Source organism: Panthera pardus, unplaced genomic scaffold (assembly GCF_024362965.1).
Source record: "Panthera pardus isolate Hobbes unplaced genomic scaffold, ASM2436296v1 HiC_scaffold_2, whole genome shotgun sequence".
In the NCBI taxonomy this organism is placed as follows: Eukaryota; Metazoa; Chordata; class Mammalia; order Carnivora; family Felidae; genus Panthera; species Panthera pardus.
The window spans coordinates 87,395,692-87,423,648 of NW_026526765.1; the positions used below are offsets into that span (position 1 = coordinate 87,395,692).

The window sequence follows — 27,957 nt, forward strand, 5'->3', positions numbered from 1 at the left end:
AAAAATAAAGTACTACTTTAAACTTCACGTAGTAAACATGAAATATTAACCCAAGAAACTGTAGGGGCTAGGTACACAAGCAGCTACCAAAAGGGGTTATATAAACATGGCATTAACAACTGACAAAAAGGAAAAAAAAAAAAGATTGATGTGATGATGGGAGGTTCTTTGCTTGAGGTTGACAGTAAAAGAGGAAAACTTTGCTCTCTTACCAATGTGCTTTGCAGCTATGATCAAATTTAGCAAAGCGTGACCCCATCAGGTGGCAACGTGGTTTCTCTTACCTTAACTGAAGGCAGTCCATCCGAAATCCCTGACTTCTTCAAAAAACATGTAGGAATGGACAAAAGCTCAGAGGTGAAGACACATGTTGTGTAGGAGGGGCAAAGTATAGTGGCGCTTTGCATGTGCAATTACGTGAGTTTTAAGACATAGCTCATGGGTAGCAAATAAGAGCAGTAAATCCTCTGGTATGCCAGTCATTTTCCTAGTGGAGGCTCAGGTGGTGCCGCACCAATCTCAGGGAGAGGCAATGCAGTCATTGTAGCCGCTTCCCTTACCTTTCTAACGGAGTCTGTCTGGGTCTCTGTGGTGCAGGGCCGGGGGTGCTTCGGCCTCACTCCCAAGTTCTAGCGATGTCTCGTTGCTAAATACTTGTTACTTGTTCCTCTCGCGAGGAGAGGGGAAGTCAAGAACAACCTCGGTCGCCATCTTGGTGACGTCACTCTCCCTCATTGGAGCAGCAAGTGATAACAATTAGTCTCCTTCACCTCTTTGAAATGCCCTCTTCCCTGTCATTTAAAGCACCACACCACCTAATCATTTTTATTAGTAACCCTTCTAGTCGTTCAATTGTTACTGTAAAGATGCCAAGCTCTTTCTTTCCAGCCCCCCAAAATAAGCCCCATCCAATGACAAAGTTTTTAAATATCTTGGTGAATGAGATTCCTTTTACTAGTGGAATCTGGGTATTTCTACTTTCTACTTACTACATTTCTACTAATGCCAGGACTGAATTTTGACAACAACAATTAGCCAGGAATTTACAAGACACAAGACTGCTTCTTCACAAAGAAACCATTAGCATTATAGATCAGCATTCTTTTAAGAATGAAAATTCAGATTGGTTTTTAACTTTGTTGGGACTCATTTACCCTTTTGCTCCTTAAGTGTACTGGGCAGAGTGGTGAACTGGTGAGCCCTGGAAATGCCCATTGCCATCATTCAGAGTTCTGATAACCCATTTTTTCCTTCATATCAGCTCTTCTGCATATAGAACAATTCATACACTTGCTAAAGCTAGAAAAGTGAAGCCTCCAGAGATATTGCTTTCCAATAAAGTAATAATGCTCCATTAGCTGTTTTGCTGTTACACGTTTTACCACAGACGACGACTCTTTAAGCTGCCTTCCCGTATGTGGCCCTGTGATAAATTTTATCAGTGGTCAGCGGGACAGAGTTGCAGGCTGGGCAGTAGCACAGTGGCTTTTTATCTAACTAAGTTCCCCCTACCATGCCCCCCACCCAAAGCGGCATTTTCTTGGCATAATTTATGTTGTGGCATTTCTGTCAGTAGATGTGGTGTCAGCAATTTCTGTTCCTAATGGAAGTTTACTTGGAAATGAGATACTTAGCCATAGAATAAAATTAAAGATGGGATAACACTAATAAAAATCGTAACGTGAAGGTGTTTGTGCCTGCTCATATATTTTAAAAAAAAAATCTGAAACAAGGATTGTCTCTTGCCAGAAAAGCTTGTTTTTTCCAAGTCTAAAATACTGGTACAAGTAATATGTAGAGAGTGCAACCATTCACAGTTAAAGCTAAAATTGTGTCAGCACATATATGAGAAGTTTCTACATTCCAGAGGCCTTATAGCACTGGCAGAATATTTTTAAATAAACTTTACTTATTTATTTACATATTTATTTGTTTGTTTTAATTTAAAGTTCTAGAACCCAGCAGGTTTAACCCAAATCTGGGGTGCTGGGACCTAGGGAAAGACCTGTACATATGATGTATATTTTTGTAAAGTTAAAAAACTCAGCCCAGTTCAAATTTACTGGAGAAATCATTTCACTGATTGAATAATCTTTGTCCCCACATGGTTTCTCATAATAAGATTTTCAATTACTCCACTGGAGGATATTGAGAGCATTTAGAAAAAGCTGCATTAAAAATGAAATAGCAGCATTGTTTAGACTTCTTAGCCAAAGGCTCCTGAGATAGTCCAAGCTCTAGAGCTATTTAGACTCTCAACTTGTCTATCTTAAAACAGGCTTTTACACAAATGGGATCCTCATTCAATCTGAGGCGCAGCAGACAACAGAAGCTGAGGTCGTAGTGCTCTTTCATGCGTCTACAACCTCTGTTACGATCGCATTCTTTTCCTCAACAGACACATTTTCCAAGAAGTAAAAAAGGAACGTAGACACTGGGAATCCTCTGGACAGAGCTTCACTACATTATCATAGGAAGCTTCCTGCTATTGAATTAGCAACAGACAGCGTTTATCACTTACATTTTCATGTGTTTTAAAGTATTTTAAAAATATCTTGATGATATTTCCCCTCTTAACTAAAATTTCCTGGCTGACCCATCCATCAAATGAACTGTATCTTTGACTATTTGGTAACATTCTAAACCGAATGTGAAATGGCAGTTATTTTATGCACAAAGATGTTCAGAAAGGAGATCTGCTTCCGCTAATGATGCCACATTTCTGGAACAATTTTCCTCAAGTCAAACTGGCAAGAAGGACCCGAATTCCATTAGTTGAAAATTTTCACCCTTTTGAAATGATTTAAGGACCTGTCCTTAGTAATTGTGATTAAAGATGAATGTTTTGAAACTCAGTCCCATTATCCAAGGTGTATCTACCAGAGTCCTGCTAGAATTTTGAATAGACGGCAGAACAGCATACGCGACTTCCACATACCGAAATGCCAATATATGTATTCAGCTTTGTAAATACACCTTTAAAAATACCTCGCCATATTTAGCCACTCCTAAATATGTATTTACACAAGTCTACACACTGTAAGTGTTTACCTGGGAGACAGGAAAGGTCTCTCTGGTAAATAATATGGGTTTTATAGCCTTTCATGAAGGAATTTTTTGTTTGCTCTGTAAAAAAATCAGCTCCTCTCAGTTATAATTTAATAAAATTTTTCTTTCCCTGTAAATTTACTGCATAGCACTTGAAGTAAAGCACTGCAATGTTTAGAAGGAAAAAAAAGACAACACTGGTGTTATCTTTGGGTACAGAGTGGCTTTGATTCATTTTGCTAAAAACTACAGAGGGCAGAACGCATGGATATGATTTCTGAAAACCAAACAAATAAAAATAGCCTGTCAGATATATCTTAGAGCTAAAGCTATTGAGTAATTACCTATTTTTTCAGGTTAAAAAGAAATTGGAGCTGCTGTGTGGTTAAGTGTCCAACTTCAGTTCAAGTCATAGTTCACCGTTCTGAGTTCGAGCCCCATGTCAGGCACTTTTCTGACAGCTCAGAACCTAGAGCTTGCTTCGGATCCTGGGTCTCCCTCTCTTTCTGCCCCTCCCACCCCCTCTCTCTCTCAAAAATAAATAAACATTTAAAAAATTGTGTAATTAAAAAAAAAAAGAAATCAGAATCTCTAGGAAGATCCAAATGATTTATATTACTTTGCTCTGAATTTTGTAGATCATTGACTTAATTTTATACTTTATATTACACAAGTGCACGTAGGTGAAGTGTTATAAACTGCTAAGCAAAACTGTGTTAAATTCAACATATGAACAAATTCTTATAGAAAAGCAGCATTGCCCAGTACAGCAGTCCAAGGACAGGAAATATTCAGTGCATACTCCTGGCTTACGAATACATGGCCTTGAGCAATTGAGTTGATCTGACTTATGCTTTTGAATTTGTAAATTAGGTTGTGATCTACCTAGATCTAATGAATGATGAATGTGCACTCATATATTATGTACTGAATACTAATAGAGTAAAATATCTTTTTTAAAAAAGACACATTTCCTTTTCCTTTTTTTAATTGAAAGATACAATGTGAAATAGAACATGATGCTTGGAATTAAAGAGACGTCCTATTATTTGATAAGTTCTCACAATCTATTCACCATCCCCTTTCCCACCTTCACTCTCCCCTTAGAATCTCAAGGCTTGAAATCACCTAACCTAAGCAAGTGGACCCTGACTTTCATGAGCCACTTTAGGGTCCCAGAAATGGACATGGCTTACTTTGGAGTTCTTTCAAGTTTTGGGGTAGGTACCTTCTGAAGGTACCACTATCCTACTCAGCTCACTTCCTTCTAGAAGATAAATGTGCAGGATTTCCAGCAGCTTGTCTCTGGAACCACTGAAGATTTTCCTGTCATCAGTGGGCTTAGAGACCTACAAGAGAAGAACAAAAAGAGAAAGGCCCCTTACATGGTTTCTAAAGACACTTAATAAATTACAGCTTTACAGTTAAAGGACTCTTCTTCTCTTTCTTTGTTCTGTGTCTTTCAAGAATTTTCCCTTTCAGAATCTTTCTGTGCATGGGTGCTTGTGCACAGAATTTATGAGTTAGATTTATGTTAAGGAGGTGGGAAATATGGGCACTTTTGGCAAGCCCAGATACAGAAACATTGCAGGGCTTTTTTCAGGATAAAAATATACCAATTTTTTAATGGGCCCAATTATTTCACCCCCACATAAAATGCCTCTTGAAATTCGTCAGTGCAAAACAGGTGCTTGTATGCCTTCCTACCTCATCTCTAAACACAGCTTTGAAGAGATAAAGTTTATACACACACACACACACACACACACACACACACACACGGAGGTGTGAAAATGTTTACATCTCAAATTCAGGTGTCTTAAAGGACTTTACTTTTAAGACTTTTTCTTCCATTTATTCTTAAATTGTTGAAAGATGCATGCTATTATAAAAGATCAAAACAATCCTTTAAAATAAAAATATGATTTGTTTTACCTTTCAATGTACCAGAAATTTAAATACAATGATATTCTTGATGAACATGAAACAGGGGCTTTTACAACTTAGGTCACTAATTCCAATCTGATCCACAGAGTACTGAATACCCTCCAGCTGTCTATTAGGAGTATCTAAACTCAATGCAACAAATAAATATCTGATTATATTTTCATACAAATTTTATACCTATTCTACTAATTGAAATGGAACATAATATAATATCCATGTATTCAATTTACCCTTTTGGAAATTATTCTGTCATCTTACATTTTCACAAAAGGAACAGAAAATTCATTGTGCGCCAATAATACCCATACATATGCTCCAAAAGATACAAAAAATATATTCCCACCTTCTGAGTATGACCAGCAGGATAGAATTCTCTCAGCTTCATCCTAGATCCTCACATACCTATGGACATGGCAGGTTAGAAGTATGACTCCTATGTACAGCAAATCCATTCTGGCCATAATGAATTATGTCCCAGGGTACTGCAAGAACTAACAGATGAACAAAATCACTGACCCTTACATTGGAATCAGAGTCAGTCTGAAGAAGCGGTGACTTCTGTCTCTTAATATCCCTTAGACATTTGAGAAAATACAGTTTCTATTCATTTACTTCTGACAGGTCACTCCACACCTTATCCCCATTAAGACTCAAAGACAAGTTTAGAGCATCAGAGTATGTGACAAGTACCTACTATGCTAAAACCTGCCTCTCCATCTCCTTGCCTGTGTTGCTAGAAACAAATGTGCTCTTTGACTCTCTTTCCTAAGGGTTCTTTCCTGTAGCTATGGCAAGATTTCAGGATTCTTGAGTTTGGAGGCAGACTGAGACCTTCATCTTTTGGGGTGAGGGGTTAATTTGAAGGAAGCTCAGCTAGAATTAAATCACAACACTTTGTGTGGTTTCCAAATGTGAAATTCCCTATGTGATGGTCCTATTCCAGTGTGCACTGATTACATCCATCCTGGATGCTTTGTGCTTAGATCTTAATGCTACCTTATAAGACTGCACAGCACTCAGGGAACAGAATACAGGGTCAAAAAAAATACAATCATATCCTACAGAGTGCAGTTGAAAGCATTGGGACTGAGCTCAGAAAAAAATAGAGGGAATCTGGAATTCCCTTCAAATATCTTTAGGACTATTATGCCGAAAATGGATCAGGCTTATTCTGGCTGAATATAAAGAACTTCTAATGCGTTGTGCTTTCCCAACAAAGAATGAACTGATTGCCTCAAGAGAACTTAGACAGCGTCCAGCACAGGCAGCCTCTTGGGAGTTAGGCTGGATGATCTTTCAGCCTCTTCCCAATGCTGAAGTTAAATGAATCTACAAAACTAACCCAGTCGAGAGAGTTCCAAGAGGACTCACACAGCAGTTTCAGGACACTGTCAGAGTCATTCCAACTAGGTATATCTTCATTTTGGACCCTTCAAAACCCAGGATTTCTTTCCAGGAGGCTGAATTCCCTTGCACTGAATGTGACTGTAAAAATAATATGGATTCTACCATCAGAGAACCCTGGTTTGGAGTCCTGGCTCTCCCATTCTAGTAGTTGTGTAAATCTGAGGAAGTCAATGAACCCAAGAATCTCAGTCATCAAACTGAGGATTATTGTTCCCATCTCACAGGGTAGTTGTGAGCATATTAAATCATCTGTTGCAGGTGCATAAGTACATGGTGCATGGCCTAAAAAGCCCACTTCTAGACTTCATGATAGAGGATGGTCCTACTGCAGTAAGTTCTGAATGCAATGAGCTCAGGTGACGTGTGTCAGGCACCTTCTTCTAAAAAGGTTCCTTTTTCCATTAAGAATACATATATTTATGTTAGTCTGGAAAGAAAAAAAAGATCCTACTGTGGAAATTGTGCTCTAAACATATAAAATGTGATAAATGAAATAATAATCACAGTGATGAACTTTAACAAAATTTACATGAGATGAATAATGCAAAGGCAGAGGAAATTATTCTCTACTAGCAGCAGAAATCCTCTACATAGCACCCTCTTAATTTCGAGGTTCTTCTAGTAATGCAGAGTCTATCTGATTATTATTGCTCCCTTATCTTTTTAAAATCAAAGCACCTAAGGATGAAAGAATTGGTCACAAGGATGATGAGAACTGCCTGAGTTCCTTCCTGAAGAGATAGTTTTCACTCTCATCAGATGACTCTTCAATTCCCCAAATAAAAGTTGTAATTTTCAACCAGGGGGTGATTATTTTCATATATAAATAGTTAGTTTGATCCAATTAAACTTCTGAGTTTATTAACTAGTTAGTCTGTATTACATAATCCGTAGCTATAATTATTATACACCATTATCTCTGTATTTAATCAACTTTCAGGTATTAAGCCTATATTTCACATGGCTACTCCTTTGAAAGTGGAATCAAAGATCTTTGATCTGGTCAGTCTTCACAACATGCATGGTGTAATTTTTTTTAATTTTTTTTAAACATTTATTCATTTTTGAGAGAAAGAGACAGCACGTGAGTGGGGGAGGGGTAGAGAAAGAGAGAGAGAGGGAGACACAGAATCTGAAGCAGGCTCCAGACTCTGAGCTGCCAGCACAGAGCCCAATGCCGGACTCGAACTCACCGACCATGAGATCATGACCTGAGCTGAAGTCAGATGCTTAACCAACTGAGCCACCCAGGAGCCCCACATGGTGTATTTTTGACGTGAATCTATACTTTTACCATCCCCTGAAGGACACTAATAGCCGCTTCTGGGTTCTTTTCAGTTCAAATAGGAACTTATATACAATTCACACTGAATTAGTAGTGTTGGTTATAGTTCTTGCTAAAAAGATTCTGTGTGCCCAGGAAGGGACAATTAGATTTGATGGAAACATTTACTCCTAACTTAGATGGGTAACTTTATATACACAGCTAAGTTAGGCAACCTTTTCGATGGCTGAATTCCCTCAGGCAGTCTGGTCACAATATATGACTTAATGTGGCATCCAAAGATGCCTGACTTTCAACTTGGGAGAGGATGGCAGTAGGGAGCTCATGTTCCAGGAACACAATTCTCTAGCCCCAGTACAAATGCTCTTGTTCACCGGAGAGGACGCAAAATATCTGAAAGCCAAGGCTTCGGGACAGTCCTGGCTTCCTGCCCTACTTTCATGTGGCAGTAATTTCCCTACACAAGAGGCAGAGGGCCTGTCCTTGACACACAGTGTCTGCCTTGCCTCCCACACACAAACCCACAAGAAAGTCTGACCCAGCAAGTATTAAGAGAAAAGCCCTGACCTGACCACACAGCAATTCTGGGACATGAGCAGTAGCCACTGCCATGCCCCTGGCAAGGGTTTCACTGCATCCAACTGAAAGTGGGCATAATAAAATTCCTTTGTCAGGAGTCCCGAAGGAGTGCTGGCAATTGCCTGCATATTGTCCCCTTGGTAGGAAAGACTACGAACAGCATGAAATCTATGCTTTGGCAGCAAGAGAACTTGGTGCTAGCATTTTTCTAAACTGAAACAAGACGAATGAGTTGGCCTGACACTTCCAAGTTATCTGATATGTTAAAATCACCTCTAAAAATAAAAACAAAAGACTTGAAGAAAATTATAAATCTTACGAAAGGAAAAAGATGGTTAGAAAAACTTTACATTTGTAAAGGATGGTGTTAAAGCATGTTGGGAAGGTTTGAACAGAGGAAACAAAGAATTGTGGACACCTAAGTTGTCTTAGTCTGTTCAGAATTCAAGAACTGAGGGGATGGGAGGAACAAACTCCCATGATAATTCAGAGAGTACTTACTTGAATTGGTCAAAAGTCTCTTATTCAGTAAGTTATTGCAAAGTTCAGTAAATACCAGGCACTGAACTTAGGCACTAAACAAACACAAATATAAACAGATGCTGCCCTCACAAAAATCTATTCACAGAAACAAGGCATATGCCCTCTGGATAGCAAAGGATACATGGCAAAAACTAGAGAAATTTGACTGAAAATATTTAAAATGATACATATTCTAGGGAAACATTCATTTATCTTTAAAAAAATTTTTTTAATGTTTTATTTTTGAGAGAGAGACAGAATGAGAGCAGGGGAGAGCAGAGAGAGAGGGAGACACAGACTCTGAAGCAAGCTCCAGGCTCCAAGCTGTCAGCACAGAGCCTGATGCGGGGCTTGAACCCACAAACTGTGAGATCATGACCTACGCCGAAGTCAGACGCACAACCGACTGAGCCACCCAGATTCCCCTATCTTTTTTTTTTTTTAATGTTTCTTTATTTTTGAGAGAGAAAGAGACAAAGTGTGAGCAGGGCAGGGGAAGAGAGAGAGGGAGACACAGAATCTGAAGCAGGCTCCAGGCTCCAAGCTGTCAGCACAGAGCCCGACACAAGGCTCAAACCCACCAACCAGGAGGTCCTGACCTAAGCCGAAGTTAGATGCTTAACTGAGGGCACCCAGGCGTCCTCATTTATCTTTTTTTTTTCCCCAAAAAATGTCTCCGTGTGATACCAGGCCTTCATTTTTTTCCCCTCTCCACCTTGTTAGATTGCATTATTGATCAGAGACACTGTTTCAGTTTCCTACAAGGTCTCGATCATTGTTACTTCTCTTTTTTCCTAACTGGCTTCTGACTTATTGACCCAAAGAAGACAGGCATAGCCCTAGAAGAGGTTCAAGTTCTAAGCAACACAAACACAATGCTTCTTCCCAAAGGAATGTTTTGGGATTTCTTTCATGGAAATATTGTGTTACCCAAAGAACCCAAATGAGTATAGAGGACGGTTTTGCTCATGGTCACCACTAATCTCAGGGAGCACAGATCTTGGGAATACAAAGAAGAATACAGGCAAAGCTTCCAATCTCTAAGTTCCTGGTACAATGTGATAGAGCCACTTCATTATTTGCCATCTAATTCAATCTCAAACTGAATTTGATTTGAAAAACACAATGTTTATTAGATCAAAAACCTGGAGATGCTTTACAAAATACAAGACAAGGATATATGAAGTATGTATGAGCCAGGCATAGTGACACTTTAAAAGAGAGTACAAAAATGTGTAAATCTTTTCCCTAATATGCCCAAGATTTTAAAAGTAAAATGAAGAACCTGTCAATGGGTCTGAACCTGAACCACTCAAACCAGGCTCAATGTTTATAGATGATGAAGAGCCAAACCAATAATAATATTGTGGCATTGATTCTTTATGGTCTCAGTCACACCCACCTCATCACTTAATATATTTTTTCTCCTAACATGTGTTCAATCCTTTTTGACGGCTTGGCTCACAGCTCAGATAATGAAGCCAAACCATATCCCTTTGGTTGGTCTCAAGCTTGGCTGGACTTTCAATGACTTCCACATATTAAGAGCCACTCTCACAAAAAGCTTAATATAATCATAAAGCCACCTACCTAACAAGTAATAAGAATCAGCATTTCTTGATTAGTTGTATAACCTAGTCACCATGGTTAGGGCTTTACACACAATGTGTCATGTAATCCTCAACAAGAACCTGCTGAAGTAGGTAGCATTTGCTCCATGCTAAAGATAAAGGATTTGGGGCAGGGAGGTTAGGACTCTTCCAAAGTTACATAGTTAGCAAATGGTGGAAACTTGACTCTGTCAGTTCCATTAAAACTGCTACAGATCCACAGGGTGTTGTTGTTTAGCTATACTTTGAGGCAGATTTCATGACTCACTTTTGGAAACGTGGAAAGCTTCACATTGCCGCATCATATGAAGACTGGCCAGCATTTCTGAGACATCTGACTATGAAATAATTCACTCACCTTCAGATGGTACAGAGGTCTCATGTTCACAAACATGCAGCCAACGACAAACTCCCCACCCTCTGCCACCACCTGCCACCACCAACAGCAAAATTGCTGCACACCCACACTATTGATTATTTCTTCTGACTTGCAGGTTTTTGTTTCTTTTTTTGTTTGTTTGTTTGTTTATTTTTGAGACAGAGAGAAACAGAGCATGAATGGGGGAGGGGCAGAGAGAGAGGGAGACACAGAATCGGAAGCAGGCTCCAGGCTCCGAGCCATCAGCCCAGAGCCCAACGCGGGGCTCGAACTCACGGACCGCGAGATCGTGACCTGAGCTGAAGTCGGTTAACCGACTGAGCCACCCAGGCGCCCCTTGTTTCTTTTTTAATGTAGTCGACGCAGTACGGTGTCCCCTCTTGGCAGATATTGGGGGCAGGGTTACAAAAATTGTGAGTTACCTCATGCCAAACCAGAAATAGCCCTGGTCCTCCCATCCCTGAACTTCAAAGCCAGCTCATTCTCTGCTGCCGTGGTGACTCTGCAGTGGTCACGGGCATGTCGCCTGGGTGGTCCCCCATATGCAAGCATTCCTTGAGCCAGGGAGCAACCACATCCCTCGTTCTGGGGAGAGGAAGGCAAGTGAGGAAAAGATAGAGCTGATAAATATACCCTGGCTTCCCCAAACTCTCCCTTGGAGAAAGTCAACTATATATGAGCCCAATGTGCTTGCACAAGGCAAAGTGTTTCAACAGTACACCACCGTCTCACACTGCCTAGTCCTTCGTGACTCCAAGTTCTAATTCTAGCTCTGTCACTTCCAAGCCCCAATTCTCAGCTCTTTCCACCCATCAGTATTTTTCATTCTTTGTTTCTCTGGGTGTTGTACACTGGGCTTATTTGTTTGTTCATTTCCTGAATATACGAAAAATATAAAGTACTTCTTCCACATTTCTTCAGCATCTGACTCTGTTAGACAAAAGTACTAATTGATAGTAAGCAAGTACTCAAGAGTATTCAATTGGAAATCAGCTTTTGCATCTTGGAGACAGCAGACAAGAGGTTCCATGGAGGGCCTAGACTCACCTCAGGCATATCTCTTCTCAGGAGAGAGAACAGAAAGTTGTTACACTCAGGATAACACTTAAGGAGAAGCAGGAACTTAGCAGCAACACTATCCCAGCCAAGCATTTGGAGAATCCTCTTTCTCCAGTCTGCTGCAGGGTTTTAACATGAGGGAAATTATCCAGAAAGGCCTGGTTGAGACAGAGAATCACCAGCCTAAGCAGCTCTGGAGGAGGTTTCTTTTCTTTACGAAACTCATAAAGGAACCAACCAGTCCTGGTGTTGAAAAGAATACCAAGGTTCCCTGAACTTAAAAAAAAAAAAAAAAAATGGTGTCTGGATGTTCTACAATCATGGGCTGCAGGGTTGGGAGGAAGAATTGGCTTTCCTTTGAAATGAGAAAATCCATTTAGCACCTTTGTTCGACAGGCACAAGGAGCAGATCCCATGGTCACAGTTGTTTTATCTAATTTTTTTCGTCCCGGTTTCCTTTGTTGTGAGTTCCAAGCTGCTTTGCACTCTTCCATCCTTTACAACTATTGAGTCTCTTCTACAGATCTGTAAAAATAAACAGGCCATTTCCAGATTACCAGCCAGCGACACCACATCCTGTGTGAGATCTGATGATAAATAAGAGTGAGGCAGGTAGTCCCCCAGACACATCTGGGAAGCATCCTCTTCTCTGAACAGAAGCACACAGCATTCAATTCTAGCCAAAGCTTGTTTGGCCTTGTGGTCTGCTGAGTTGAAATGGTTATGCCATTTTTTTTTCCTGAATCTAAAGATGATGTTTTCATCTGACATTTTTCCTTTTTTTAAATTTTGGTATATAAAAAGTAACTCCCCCAGGGGAAACTCTATTGGCTTTAGCCATGAGTCCCAGGTGTATCCTAATTAGCTCTAAAACTTATTAAAAAAAAAAACAACTTCAAGTTGAAGACAGCTAAAGAACTAGCAGCCACAGTTTGGGCTAATTAACTCTTCTGGTAACATCTACTGACTGGAAACTGTGGTCTCAAAGATTCTGTGATGCGGTAGCTACCCAGGATCTTATCTGCACTTTTAACTTCTTTTAAATTAATCAGCTTTATAATGATTAGCAACCTGAAATTATTTTTAGCTCTAGTTCTTATTTATTCTTTTCCCCTATTCCATTGATGTATTCTTCACTTTCTCCTAGCTAAACCCTCCAATCTCTACTAATATATAGGAATTTCATGAACCTAGCATCGCTCTCTCTTCTCCCAAACAGGCACAAACATACACTGAGGGGTAAGTGTAAGGAATAGTCTTTTGCATCCTTCACTTAGCATTTTCAGAATCGAGAGCAGACTAAGTATGGGCAAAGACAGAAGTATTGCCAGACTCCACTGTTGCAGAGAATTCTCATATTACTCCATGGAATCTTAAGCTGCCCTCCCCATCTTCCCTAACTCCTCAAGGGAATGTTGTTTCCACTCAGAGCAGTCTCTTGGTAGCTGATCTACAGTAAAAGAAAAACCACACCTGTGGTTATATGATGGCCCGGGAGGGACTAGCTATAGATCCTTTAATCCTGTCCATCCTTCTGGGCTAGCCTGTGACAGTCAGCAACTGGGCATGGAAAGACTGCAATAAAAACACACTCAATCCCACTGACCTGTCTCCCACCACCTTGTAAGGAAAGGTGTCCTTTCAAGTCAGCCTATGTTTTATCCAGCATATAATTTACATGGCCTCAGAAGGCTATTCAGAAGACTTAGACAAGAAATAAGAGGTTTCTAATCTTCTACTGAGGAAAAGGAATATTAGCCCAGAAATCAAAAGAGCTGGCCTCTAATCCCTTCTCTGACATTAACTAGTTTTGTGACTCTGGAGAAAACAGTTTCTTCACGTGAACAGTAAGCCTCACTTACATTCAGAGGATTCTGAAGGCCCCTTCCACCTATAAAGCTTCTGTGAAAGAATGTACTCTTCCATTTGCTCCTTTGAAAACCAATTGCTATAACTGCTAACTTCTTTCCACATATAACATGGAGAAATCAGCCTCAAGGAAATCCAGAATTACATTTCATAGAACTTTAAGGGAATTTTCTTTTCTTTTTTAATGTTTATTGATTTGAGAGACAGAGAGAGAGAGAGCATGTGAGTGTCATCAGGGGAGAGGCAGAGAGAGAGAGAGGGAGAGAGAGAATCCCAAGCTAAGAATCTCTTCACTGAAAGCACAGAGCCCGACATGGTGCTCGAACCCATGAACTGTGAGATCATGACCAGAGCTGAAGTCAAGAGTCAGATGCTTAACAGGCTGAGCCACCCAGGTGCCCCTGGAATTTTCAAAGACAAATGTTCACCACTGTTTTCTGAAATCAGAGAACTCTTACAGGCCAATGCTGGTTATAAGACCTACATGAAGTAAAATATCATTTTTCTGATATACTGATCACTAGTCAGAAGGTTAAATTCAGATTTCCCAATGAAGCAATAAAGCAACTCTAAACGTTGAACTAAAATAAATAAATGTGACTATAAAAATAGAAATACCAAATGACCATTCTACTCCTTATTTTGTGCTAGACATTGTGCTAGAAACTTCTGCCTGTGTTACCTCAGCTTAGCATTATAAACATGCTCAGTTCTATCATCCTTTTCTGCAATTATCCCCCTAGGCCAGCCTGCCATATGTCCACCTTATGCCCACAAATATTGTATAAGGCAAAACCTTTACACACAACCAGTTCAAACCCATCCTAGGATTTCCATAGCTTTCATCTCAACGCAGTACTTCCTGGAAGGAGGAAAAGAGTTCCATATTTGTCAAAAAGGAAGAAGTCTCAGTGTTTGCCTTTTCCTGGTACACTTCCTTCAAGTCTCTGGGAGTGTTTTATCTACACAAGGAGGGTCACTCTAATGTCTGGATCAATATCTGTAAAAGCTTTTAAGCTGTAATAACCATGATCTTCAGCACTCAACATATCCTGACAAGACCCTCTCCATGTCAAGTGAAGTGGGTAAATTCTTAGCTAGGGATTTTTAGACCCACTCCTTGGCTACCAGTACTTTTAGTAGAAAAGTCCATAATCATTAAGCCAAAATGTTAAGGGGACAGGCATTCCCAATGATACAGTTTTAATTTCCTTTAAATCCAACCAGCACAAACTTCATCACTACATAGTTGCTAACTAATGAGTTGAATTTTGGCAGCCCATTAATCTTAATTTTGTAAACATTGATTTTTTTCCCCCTAGGTTTTGAATGGAGCTAAAATTAGCATGAGTTTTTGTTTTGTTTTGTTTGGGGGGTCTTTTTTTAGTATAACCTCCATTTCAACTTCCTGCTACTGGATATTTTATTACAACAAACAGCTCTATCCTTGACCAGGGTCTAAAAAGAAGTCAGAAGAGTTCTGGGAATAATGGTCCCACCTCTCATCTTGTTTCACACACTTCCCCTGTCCCTTCTGGGACATGGAGCCGCCATTGACTTCTAAGGAAATTCACTTGAGGCTCAATTAAAACTATGGGGCACAGAGAAAAAGCAGCATGTCCTCACCTTTTCCTCTCCAGTAAGATCTGTTTCCAGGACCAATCCTATATAGGAGGACTTTTGAGGGCTTTGTGGTATAAGACAAAACTGGGAAGTTCATGCCAGCACTCGTTCATTTGACAACTGCTGGTTCAACTCAAGTTTCTCTCATAAATGTAAATGCCTAAAGATTCAAACTGGAAGGATCTTTCCCACCAAAGGGAGTGTTCATGGATACCAATCTTTCCCCAGTTCTCTCTGGCTTCGTAGCCATTGCCATTTAACAAACAGTTTAGGGAATAGCAGTTTTATTAGTGTTGGAGACATGCGATATGAACTACATTCTTTTCAGTTAAGCTATCTGAAAGAAGGTCATTTCACATCACCCATTTTCTCATTATGCTCTCTCTTCAGCGTGTTCTCACCTACAACAGGCTATCCATCTTTCCTTCTTCCTTTTTCCCCTTTGATAGCCTATTCTAGAAGGCTTTGAGTCCTTTCCCCTTATTTTCCTCAGAACTACCATAATGCAGCCTCCAAGACCCTCTCTCTTCCTTCCTCTTTTATATGCCATCAGTCAGTTGCCATTACTTCATATTTCTACTGATAAAATACCAATCCAATCTCTGAGAATTATCTGATAACTTATGACAAACCAAACAATCACATTTCTTCCTTTGAAGCATCCTGACATTTATCACTTGCCTTCAAGATTTCATGTTACTCACTGAAATTCTAAAAGCCGTCACCAAATCAGTCTTGGGGAAGGGGAGAGCCTCTCCAGGCAGAAGGCTCTACTTGTGGTAATGAAGAATGAAGTCCCCATGCTCAGACAGCAGACAGCCATGTATAAATCTTAATTCTGCTACATATAAGCCCTGTGTCCTTGGTCATGTTACATAAGCTCAGAAACAGTGGCCCAGATGGGGCACCTGGCTGGCTAGTCAGTTAAGCATCTGACTTCGGCTCAGGTCATGATCTCAAGACTCATGAGTTTGAGCCCTGCATCAGGCTCTGTGATGACGGCTCGGAGCCTGGAACCTGTTTTGGATTCTGTGTCTCCCACTGTCTCTGCCCCTCCCTGACTCACACTCTTTCTCTCTCTCCTTCAAAAATAAATAAATATTTTTTAAAAATTAAAAAAAAAAAACAGTGGCCCAGAGTCTGAACAGAATAGAGCACATTTAACAGTCAAGTTCTGAATTTTGCTGAAGCAGAGTAGAAATATTTCAAATCTACATCCACTGGAAGACAGAGTGGGATCAGCTTATATTAACTTCACTGGGTATGGGCTTTCACTCTGGATTTCTTGTTGTAGTCCAAGTGTGACAAAGAAGTTTCGTCAAAATCATCTCCTAGCAATTGACAGTGGTTCATTAGAACTCTGTGTTGAGGATTCTGAGGCCACTGGCTCTTAGGGAAACAAAGCATGATTGATTATTAATGCCTGACATGAGGAAGGAGAAAAAGGTGACTTATGCGTTTACGTCTGCCATCCAGGCAATGTAAACAATGGAGGTCAAGGAGGGCAATTTCAGCCAAAGAGTGACATGATAAAAGAGATGTTTTAGAAGATCAACTTGGCAACAGATCATAGGATGGGCTGCCGAGAGGGAGGTCAGGAAAACCAATTTGGAGGATTTTGCCAAACCCCCGACAGCAACCACCGCAAACAGAAAAGAAAGGAATACATTTAAGAGAATGTAAGAACAAATCAATATACTTAGCATGACTTCTAAAGAGCCTTTAAGCTGACGGTATTTTTTAATAGATTTTATTTTTTTAGAGCAGTTTTGGGTTTACAGCAATATGCAACAAAGGGTACTGAGGTTTCCTATGTAATCCCTGCCTCCCCCATTATCAATATCCTCCACCAGTGTGGCACATTTGATACAACTGATGAACCCACACTGCCACATCATAATCACCCAAAGTCCATAGCTTACGTTAGGATTCACTCTTGAAGCTCTACATTCTATGGGTTTGGACAAATGTATAATGACATGTATCCACCATTATAGTCACATACAAGGTAGTTTCAATGCCCTAAAATTCTTCTGTGCTCTCCCTATTGCCTCCCCACTAGCCCCTGACAACCACTGATCTTTTTACTGTCTCAACAGTTATACTTTTTTCCAGAATGTCACAGAGTTTGAGTCATATAGTATATAGCTTTTTCAGAATGGCTTCTTTCACTTAGTAATATGCATTTAATGTCCCTCCATTGGAATAAGCTTGGTAGCTCATTTCTTTTCAGGCTAAATAATATCCCATTGTCTGGATGTACCACAGTTTATTTACCTACTCAAGAACACTTCAGTTGTTTCCAGGTTTTGGCAATTATGAATAAAGCTGCTATTATCATTAATGTGCAGTTTTTGTTTGTTTCTTTTGAGAGAGACAGAGCATAAGAGGTAGGGGGAGAGTGAGAGGGAGAGACAGAATCTTAAGCAAGTTCCATGCTCAGCACAGAGCCCAATGCAGGGCTTGATCCCACAACCCTGAGATCATGACTTGAACTGAAATGAAGAGTCAGATGCTTAACCAATTGAGCCACACAGGCACCCCAATGTGCAGGGTTTTGTATCAATGCAAGTATTTAGCTCTTTGGGGTATATCACCAAGCAGCACAATTGCTAGATCATATAGTAAGAGTATGTTTAGTTTTGTAAGAAAGTGGGAACTTGTCTTCCAAAGTGACTATACCAACTTGCTTTCCCACCAACAACAAATGAGAGTTCCTACTTCTCCACATCCTCACCAGCATTTGGTGTTGTCAGTGTTCTGGATTTTGACCGTTCTAGTATGTTATCGCATTCTTGTTTTCATTTGCATTTCCCTTTTGGCATATGATGTGGAGTAGTTAAGGCATTTTGATTCTTGTGAAGGGTACCACATTGGCTAGTTCTTACATTAGCAAAGATTCATTTATTTCATTCATCCATTGCCCAGCACTGTAACCTAGCAGATAGCAAGATAAGAGGGCATTTGAAATACAATACAGGTAAGTTTTGACAAATGACAGGTAAGTAAAAACTTGGATGAGGTACATTCCTAACATTGGTAAGTATTTTAGTAAACACAGTAAAGCTTTACCCTGGTAAAGCAGAGACCCCCAGAGACCCCCAATGACCTTGGGCAGAGGTGTGAGAAGACACTGAAAATGAATCTTGCCTTCTTCATAATTTTGACCAGCAGCTCTGGCCCTTTCTTAGTTCACTCACTTTTGTCTCTCCTTCTTGTGATAGGTGACCATGTGTATAAGGTACATCATGGCAGTTATACCAGATGTAAAGACACAAGGCTGGTGCCAGGTCTTATTTTAAGGACAAGTTTTTTAAAAGGCCCCCTGGAGGATAGGGCTGAGGAAAAAGGAAGACACTAATTATAATCACTCACACTGCAAATGTATTTGTTAATTTATTGAGGGTCCACTATATATGAAACTCTGAACTAAAAACCATTTCAGACAAGATTGGGCACATTCAGGGTGCTATGGCCATAGAGACATTTTTTATTTGCCATTTGATTTCAAATTTGGCCCATTGCTTGTGCAGTAGTGTGTTGTTTAATATTTACTTTAAATATTTAATATTTACATTGCAGATTTTCCAAATTTGTTTTATTGTCGACCTTTAGCTTTACACCATTGTGGTTGGAAAATATACTTGGCATGATATTAGTCTTCTTAAATTTGTAGTATTTGTTCTGTGTCCTTTTATGTTATCTAACCAGGGGATTCTTCTGTGTGTACTTAAAGAAAAGTATATTCTATTTTTCCTGGATGGAATGCTTTATATATATCTTTTAGAACCAGGTATTTTGAAGTATGCTTCAAGTAAAAAATGTTCTGTTGAAAAACAAAATAACTTTAACTGAGGGCATTGTTTAAAATAAAGCATCAGAGGGGAGGTGGGTGGAGGAATGGGTGAAATAAGTGAGGGTATTAAAATGAGCACACTTATGATCAGTACTGAGTAATGATGTATATAATTGTTGGATAACTATATTATACACATTAAACTAATATAACACTGTATGTTGACTATACTGGAATTAAAATTAAAAACTGAATAAAAAAATGAAATTAAAAAATAAAAATAAAAACTATTTCAGGGTGCCTGTGTGGCTCAGTCAGTTGAATGCTCGACTCTTGATTTCAGCTCGGGCCATAATGCCAGGGTCATGGGATTGAGGCCTGCATCAGGCTCTGTGCTGAGTGTGGAGTCTGTTTAAGATTCCCTCTCCCTCCCTCTGCCCCTCTCCTCCGTTCACTCACACTCTCTCTGTCCAAAAACAAATTTAAAAAATAAAATAAAGTAAAAACCATTTTAAACTTGTAAGAATGATGTATATCCTCCAAAAACATAACTTTACCTAGAAGAAAAAAAATGTGTTTATTAAAATTGAGGAATGCAGGAAGAGATGGCACAGGCCGTAGATGGTGAATGTCCCCACCTTGCAGGTATGCTACAAATTTGGTGACTGATTTGGGGAACAGGAATAACCATTCATGTAAGTGCTGAATCACAGAGATTTCCCCAAGTTAGACAAATGCTAGGCAAATGGGAATAACCAATGAGGATGGGCTATTTGGAGACTGGCCCTGACTGGGGCTCCCTCCTTCCTGCACAAATGTGTTGATTATGTGAATCCAACTAGGCTTAGGGAAAGATGATTGGAACATTTCCTTAGACAATGGCCCATTTGAAAGGTCACTTCCTGCCACTTTCCATATCCCCGAGGGGGAATCCCATACTGGCTCCCAGTAAACAGAGATGTCTATGTTGAAAGCCAGGCTTCCAAACAAATCCGGCCTGCCAGAGTCATAGGGCTCTACTTTGGGGTTTAGAGATGAATTAAAGATAAGTATTCATGCTTAAATTTCCACTCAAATATAATGTAATCCGTACAGTTTTTCAATTTACAATCATTGCAAAGTAGCTGTGTTTTCCTCTACTTTGTTGACTCTATGATTTTTCATATCATCTGAGAAACAGAAATTCTTCACTCCCAAATGAGCAACATTTTGAACTCAACCCTGACCCTAACATGATAAAAATCTGTGCCGCTGAAAAGAAACATAAAGTGTTTTGTTGTTTTGTTCTGTCTCTTCCCCTGAAAGCCATCCAAGGGCAGAATCCTGTTGCCTTTGTTCACAATAAATACGACATAGAAAGAACATGGTATTTTAGACAGAGCTTTCAGAAAAATCCATATAAGGGCAAAAAAGAAACATTTGATGCTGAATTCTTTCCTAATTTAAGACATTTTGAGTCCAGTTTTTATTTAAAAAAAAGGGGGGGATAAGAAGGATTCTAGGGCAAATGTTCCTGGGATTTCTTGTGTGAGCTGACAGTAGTAATCAGCAGACATTGTCCAAGTCATTGAAGTAACCCCAGTTAACCTAAATGTCTCCTCTGTGTGCCCAGCCTGTACCAGCCTGCACAAGGATCTCAACCCTTCCTCAGCCCGCAACCTTACCCCCTGAATCTCGGCACGCTTCAGTACTTCAGCATTTTAAACACCTCGGTGTGTTGGTTTGAAATTGCGCTCAAGTCACTTGGAAACATAGCATGATCCAATCCAGTGCTTATTAAAGCAGAAGATCTGTATCAGAATCACCTGGAATTTTACTAAAATGCAGAATCCTGAGTCCATGCCTGGAATTGCTGAATCAGAATATCTATGGGAGAGACCCAGCATCTGTATTGTTAGAGATGTTCCTATGGTTTGAACCTACCCGTGTCAAGAATCCCAGACTTTGAACTCTAATCTTAGTTCCGCTATTAAACATTCATTTTAGCCTTTCAGCCAGTCATTTTAATTTCTGCAACTCATTTCTTCAACTGTAACACAGAATTGTTGTGAAGTAATATATGCAGAAGTACTCATACATATTAAAAAAAATCCATTCACACATGTTCTTGTGAATCTCTTAGATGATAAAGTGTTAGATCCAGGTATCTCTTTATTGTATTTTCCTTATTGGTAACGTCTTATTTCTAGCTGAATTTCAGTAAATAGTTGTTTAATGTACTATACAGCACAAGAGCTGGAAGTATTTGCAGCCTTATACTTACAGAAAAACAATTAGCCCCCAGGAGTCCACATCAATATAGAATTTATCTTGGGTGAATTTACAATTGAGCAGGGTCCTCCCTAGGACTTGAAGGTTAATCAACTATCAGAGTCGATTAAAGTTACTAAGACTGTTGTTTGCTGTCTAACAAAGCTCATAAGGTGGACATGTAAGGCTTCCTTGCTAATTTATTTAATTTTCCAGAAGAAAAATAGCTCAAGAAGCCTAGTACGTCATGTTGACTACCAAACATAGATCAGAGTATGAGTCAGGAGATTTTTTTTTGATGAAAAAAAGAAACAACTCTTTTATTGAGGGTGTTATTTTAATGTTTTTCATGTCAATACTTTGATTATTATAATCCTATTTTACAAATGAATAAATGGAATCACATGGAAGTTAAGTGGCTTTCTCTGACAGCCTGATATCAGTCAAAGTATCTGCTGATCACTTGGGCCTAGAAACACATCCTGCACCCACTGAGTGCTGAGGCCACCAGCTGACATTAACTGAGGTGTCTCACTTCTGCTCTGTCCTCAGGCTGACCAACTCCCTGTTGTCAAGTGAAATATTTCTTTCTTTAAATATGATAAGGTCTTCATTCAGATTTTGGTCTGTTTTATAGGCTCTGGAGTCATTTTGTTTTGTGAAGTCAGTATTTCCAACAAGTTCGTTTTACATGGTAAAAAGAACACTTTTTTCTACGAATAGTTATATATTTATGATATTGACTATTTGAAAAACTATATATATAACAAGTATGTCAAATCCTAATTTCAATAATAGTATTACAAAGATGAGGTTAAATAATTTTAAATGGTCAATCGATATAAAGTAATTTAAGGAAAAAACATTAACATTTTTGGTATCATGCAGATAGGGCCATTTTGCAGAAGGAGTAATACAAACAATTTGGGAAAGACTACTTTAAACTGACTTTACATACATGTCTCTGTTTCATTTTGAGTTGCTTTTATAGTTTAATCTCAAGAAAAAAATATTCATTTCTCTGTTTTCAAATTTTTCAGGGGCTGCTTCAAAGTATCCTCTTTTGATCCAACAACATATATGTACTTCATTCGACTTTAAAGTGCTGAGATTATGACTGAAAATCACTAAACATAAAGAGAGTAATGACAGCTCCATTTATTGACTTTTGCCTTAAATTATACACTGCTCTTGCCATTGCAATATACTATTGTTAATTACCAGGACCCCTGTGATGTAGGTATCATTGTCCCCAATTCATAGATATGCAAACTGAGATTGTGGAGGTGGAAAAATTACCTTCAGCTCCCTTATGAAATATGGGGCAAAAATGGAACCCAAATCTGTCATTCCCTAAAATCTTTGGTCTTTCCCCAATATATGTTACTTCTCTGCACTCAATTTCCTAAAATATATTGTTGCCATTTAAACTGTCTTACATAGTCAAGTTTCAGTGAGCACATTATAGTTACAGAAAAACTATAGGCTATAACTGTGTGCATCTTTAAGTGAATTGAATTGATTATATTTTTAATGGGTTACCTTTGGGAGGTTGGCCTCTTATTATATCTCCTCTTCTCTGAAGTCAACATTCCCCTGCTTCCCTTCCCTTGAAGATGAAAGCGTGGCAACTATATTTGTATGTGAGACCCCATCTTCTATATAGCTAAGGGTCAACACCTATCCTAAGCCAAAGTCAATCTGATTGATTTTCTTTCCTGCAAATCTGTTCTGAGGTCTGCTTTGCTAAATAGAGGACATGTAAATTTGGGAGCTTTGGGGCAGTCGAGGCACAGAGAAGACTGAAGCATCCAGAACCAGAGAACTAGGCCTTGAGAAGAGAGAGAAAGAGTGAGAACTACTATCTGGACTCCTAGTTACAGCCTATCATGAGCCCCAGTTATTGCATTTCCTGCCCTTGCGTTATGTGAAGTCTCCTTACAATAAATTTTCCTGTTTTAATTAAGCTAGGTTGATGTGGATCTCTGTTATTACAACTAAAAAGGCGTTAAGTAATACTCAGAATGTTGGAAAGAAATCTCTTCTTAAAAACACTTTGCAGTGAGAGATCTTGAATCATTCAGTCTCTTCTGATCATTTACTGATAGTGACCATATATAAGATGATTTCACTTAGTTCTGGAACCCAGTCCATTTGACTGCATTATAATATACACACTTAATATGCACATAAATGACCCGGGTTCTTTGTTGGGTTTGATTAAGTTGTCTAAACACTTTTTCATCATAAAATATTCAAATGAGAAAATATTACATTCTCCCCTAAAGAGCAGAATCATAAAAGATAGTCTTTACCAAATAAACTCCTGTTCATCTCATTTAGGTCCCTTTTAGTTGTTTTTTTTCTACTTATCTTGTCTTTAACATTCTTACTGGAAACTCTGGCATAATTTTTGACACAGACAAAAGTAGAGGCAGATTTAGTAACCAAAACATGTATATTTAAAAATTGTCCCTTATTTAGCATATGTTAATATGGTGGTTCATACCAAAGGAACAAAATAAAATCATCACAAGAAATGACTGCAAAACACAAGCACCCTGGATAATTCAAACTAAGCCTTATGGCTGGTTCAAACAATTTGGTTTTGATTTCATACATCACCAAAATGAGACATTAAAGAAGACTCTACATGGAGTGCTTTTTTTTGTTGTTGTTCACCCACCTTTTCCCTTGGGTTTAAGAAAGAAAAAAAAAACAATGGAAACCATAGAATTTTTTTCATTGAATTGATTTTTAAAAATGAGTTTGGCAATTAAAATCAGATTTTTTAAGAAAGAAAAAAATACTTCTGAGTAAAGCACTTATACTAAAAGTTTTAGCAGAATGTGGATTAAATTATTGGTTTTTAAACCACCCCTTAAAAATGGCATTCACTCTGGAATGAAAAAAACAGTAGATCCAAAGTAGAACAAGATTTTGGCCAGTAAAATTAAGAACTAAATTAAAACTTGCTGTAAATTAATTGCAAATTTCATAATCCTAGAAAAATTCTGACTAAAACACCTTCCTAGCTGAAAGAAATGTTTTTCTACATGTTTCCTTTTAGTGATCGTTTCCGGTTTATTACAGAAATTCTTCAGGCTATAGCTCCTGCAGTTTGATCCTCCAAGTAGATTTTGGGTAGCAAATCCACTAGCAAATCCAGTCTTTTGACCTTGTTTCTTTTGCCTGAAAATTGTTCTTTTCAATGCTCCTGCCCAAAAGAAAAACAGGAAATCTAGATATGTGGGAGGTGCCCTTGCTCTGTGAGCTGCCACAGTGATGGCAGGTGCTAAAAGATCAGAGTGCTAGCAGACCAGAGCTGAAGTCATAAAGACTTGTTTTTAAAGAAAAAAATCTTGTTAGTGGTACATTAATATTATTGTGTGTCATGCCATAGATGAATTTACTTCTACTATGTAAACACTTTGCTGAAAAAGGGTGCTAGCAGATGTTGATTTTGAAAGGAAGAATTAATGCATAAAGCTTAAATTGAATATTTTTGTTCAAAACCTAAAAACTCCATGTGCATTACTCACTGAATCTATCAGACCACTACGAGTAATTATTAGGCACTGTTGATATATTAGTATATAGCAGACGAATTGACCATGCTGACCCTACACTGAAGAATAAAGCTTTCCATGAAGAGTCTAATTGAAATAATACCTCCCTAAATTCCCACAAAGGTGCTTTGACCTCTGGTTAACGCCAGTGAAAACCTATAGCTGTTAAAAAGCAAATGCCTTTAAGCCTCCACCTAAACTCTTTTTACTGCTTACAGGATTCTTTTCTTGCAGAAAGAGGTATTTTTTTTCTTTTAGTCTCAGTTTATATGTTGCCTCTTCTATGTTGAAGCTTCTCCCATGTCAGCTCCGGCCTCTCGCCCAACCCCACTGCAGCAAAATTCATAAATTAATTACATCCTCCTCTGTGTTACCATAGCATTGTGTTAATACCTGTAGCACAGCACTTATATTGTATTACAATTAGCTCTGTATGCATGGATTTATCATCACGATCCTGGAAATTTATGAAAGTGGGAACAATATGTAATTCATTCGGGGCTTTGTTTATAGAAGGTACTCAAAACATGTTCATCAGAAACAAGTGAATAAAATCCTCTTAATGGAGGTGAACTCATGTATTCACTCATTCATACCTCTATTCTACAAGTAATGTTACTTAGGATATATCTTGTGTCTTATTGTAAAACATTTTCTCAGACACCTACAGGTCATTGAAAATCTTTCAAATTCTTGACATCAGGCAGTGGGCAAGGGCAGAGTAAAAGAGACAAGAAAACAATTCCTCCTGCTTAAAATTTTTGCCCTGGGCTATCTCTGATGCTAGACATATAGCAGGTGCTTGATGAAAACTTGTTGAATGATTGACTGATTGATTACAGCTGAAGTTCAAATGTTTTCTGTCATAGCAGGTGATAAAAATACCTGCTAAAATTTTCATCTTCTGCAAAAACTTTCTTATGAAGTCAAGTTTTGTCCTGACAACTAACCCACACAAGACTGATATCACTCCTCATGAAAACCTTCAAAATTTCTTGTATGCATATCTTTATATTCTAAATGCATCCATTAATATCTACGTAGTGTTTGCTCATGCTTTATGCCCCTTCCTTCACATGTTGATTTTCTCAAAGTGAGACAAAAGCCTTTTATCCCTGAACTAAAAAACCGTACATTTGTGCTTCTATAAACCAGGAAATTTGATTAATTGGTTTTTCAGCAGGACAATGATCATTAACATTAACCATGATCACCTGGAGGCAGTGAAAGTTTTGGGGCTCCTTCTGAAATCTAATCCAACGACAAAGTTACATCTGGTGTCACACTAGTATCAAGCATGGATGACCATATTCATACGTTCTTCATCTTTCAGTTGGAAGAGACTTTCAGACTAATATATTTCAAGTGAAATGCAAGGATCTCTTTAAAAAAATCTGGTAAAATGTGTCTGGATACAAACAGGGACAGAAATCATCTTCCTCATAGAGCACCTATTCCATTTCTGAAGAAGTCTAATTCTTAGAATGCACTTCCATTTACTGAGCCAAAATCAGATTCCCTGAACTTCAAACATTGATCCTGGCTCTAGCCTCTAGTGTTTCAAAGATTTAATCTAATCCCTCTTCAAATATTGAATAGCAGCCATGGTTCCCTCTAGGTATTTTCCAGTACAGCCTATAAACCTGACTAAATCTGTATCATCCAGCACATGTGTCTCTTAACCACAAGGACATCATGAGAGATCACTTCAAAGGCACTGCTCACGTACTAATGCCAGTACGTCTGTAACCACCAATTAAATAAGCGAAGTGAATTGGTCATGATTGCTGCTGAGGAACTCATGTTGGCTGTTAGTGATCACTGCCTGCTTTTGGGTGCACATATGCAATCTGCTTAATAATTCACTTGGCACTTGGCTCATTTTTGTTTCCAGAATCTATTTTTCATTCTGTATCAGTCACAATTCAACTGGGGAGGGTGAGTCTTAGTATTTAAAACAGTGGAAGGGAGTGGATTTAGTACAGGGAATTGGTTACACAGACACCGAAAGGCTCACTGAACAGGGGGTGGTGAGGCAACCGCAGATCAGAAATAGCAGGAAGTCACTAGGACTTCTAGGCTAGAGAATAAAAGGGAGGAGTCTGTGATACCAGGGCCAGGGGTGACGGTCACCTGGAGAAAGACGCAACTGTGACAGGAATGGAGAGCAGGAGTTACAGCTATAGAGAAGACATTACCTGAGACATTTCCAGAGATATCCCCGGAGGCACAGAGAAATAGGGGAAATAACCTGACTTGTCCCTTCCTCCAGCCCTTTACTCTCCCACTGGGCTTCCCACTGGCTTAACCCACTGGAGAGTCAGCTGACACAGAAATCTGGGAAACTGTAATGCAGCCTGCGGAGGTGGGGAGTGCAGAGCAAAGCAGAAAGGCAGAAATGGGTGCCTTTCCACAATTCTCCATGACTCTTCAAAGACAACATACTTAAAGAGTATCTCAGTTACTTCTGATAATTACCTTAATTATAGCACTTAATTTATTATGGTTTGTTTTGGAGGTTTGTCCTCACATAAATGTCTTCCCTAACCTTGAAAAAGCATGACATAACTGTGTTGTTATTGTTGTTGTCATTTGCCTCCACATCTTTTACCAGTGTGTTGCATACAGAAAACAGTAAATTAATATAATTTGTCTGACTCTGGAAAAATCTAATGTTCTCCCCCAAAAAGCTCCCCTTTTATTATCTCCTCCCATGTTTGAGGCTCAATTTCTGCTTAATCATGTTTGTGCTATGTTCTTTAGTTTATAGTTAGTGTTAATAAATAATTAACTGGAGTTAAGTAGATCCAGTTTTCCTTCTTAGAGGGTTTACTAGACAGTATCCTCACTTACTGATAGTTTTTCTAACAATACACACCCAATTTTTATTGTTGTGATAAAATGCGTCATGAAAATGTTCAACTGGCATTTAAATGATGCATATCAAAAGGCCCTTGACATTATACTTTTACTTTTTAAGTAATTCCCTATTTTTCTTTTGAGATTTTAGTATG

The 27,957-nt window shown here is 38.9% G+C and overlaps 1 long non-coding RNA gene across 1 annotated transcript; it reads right to left on the reverse strand.

Moving 5' to 3' along the window:
* Nucleotides 1–1,987: 1,987 nt before the first annotated feature.
* Nucleotides 1,988–15,923, reverse strand: LOC109274883 (uncharacterized). The gene is made up of 3 exons (XR_002083890.2): nucleotides 11,825–15,923; nucleotides 5,339–5,486; nucleotides 1,988–4,397 (listed from the first exon to the last, which is right to left on the reverse strand). It is a non-coding gene; the product is annotated as an uncharacterized LOC109274883 (long non-coding RNA).
* Between the last annotated feature and the right edge of the window lie 12,034 nt (nucleotides 15,924–27,957).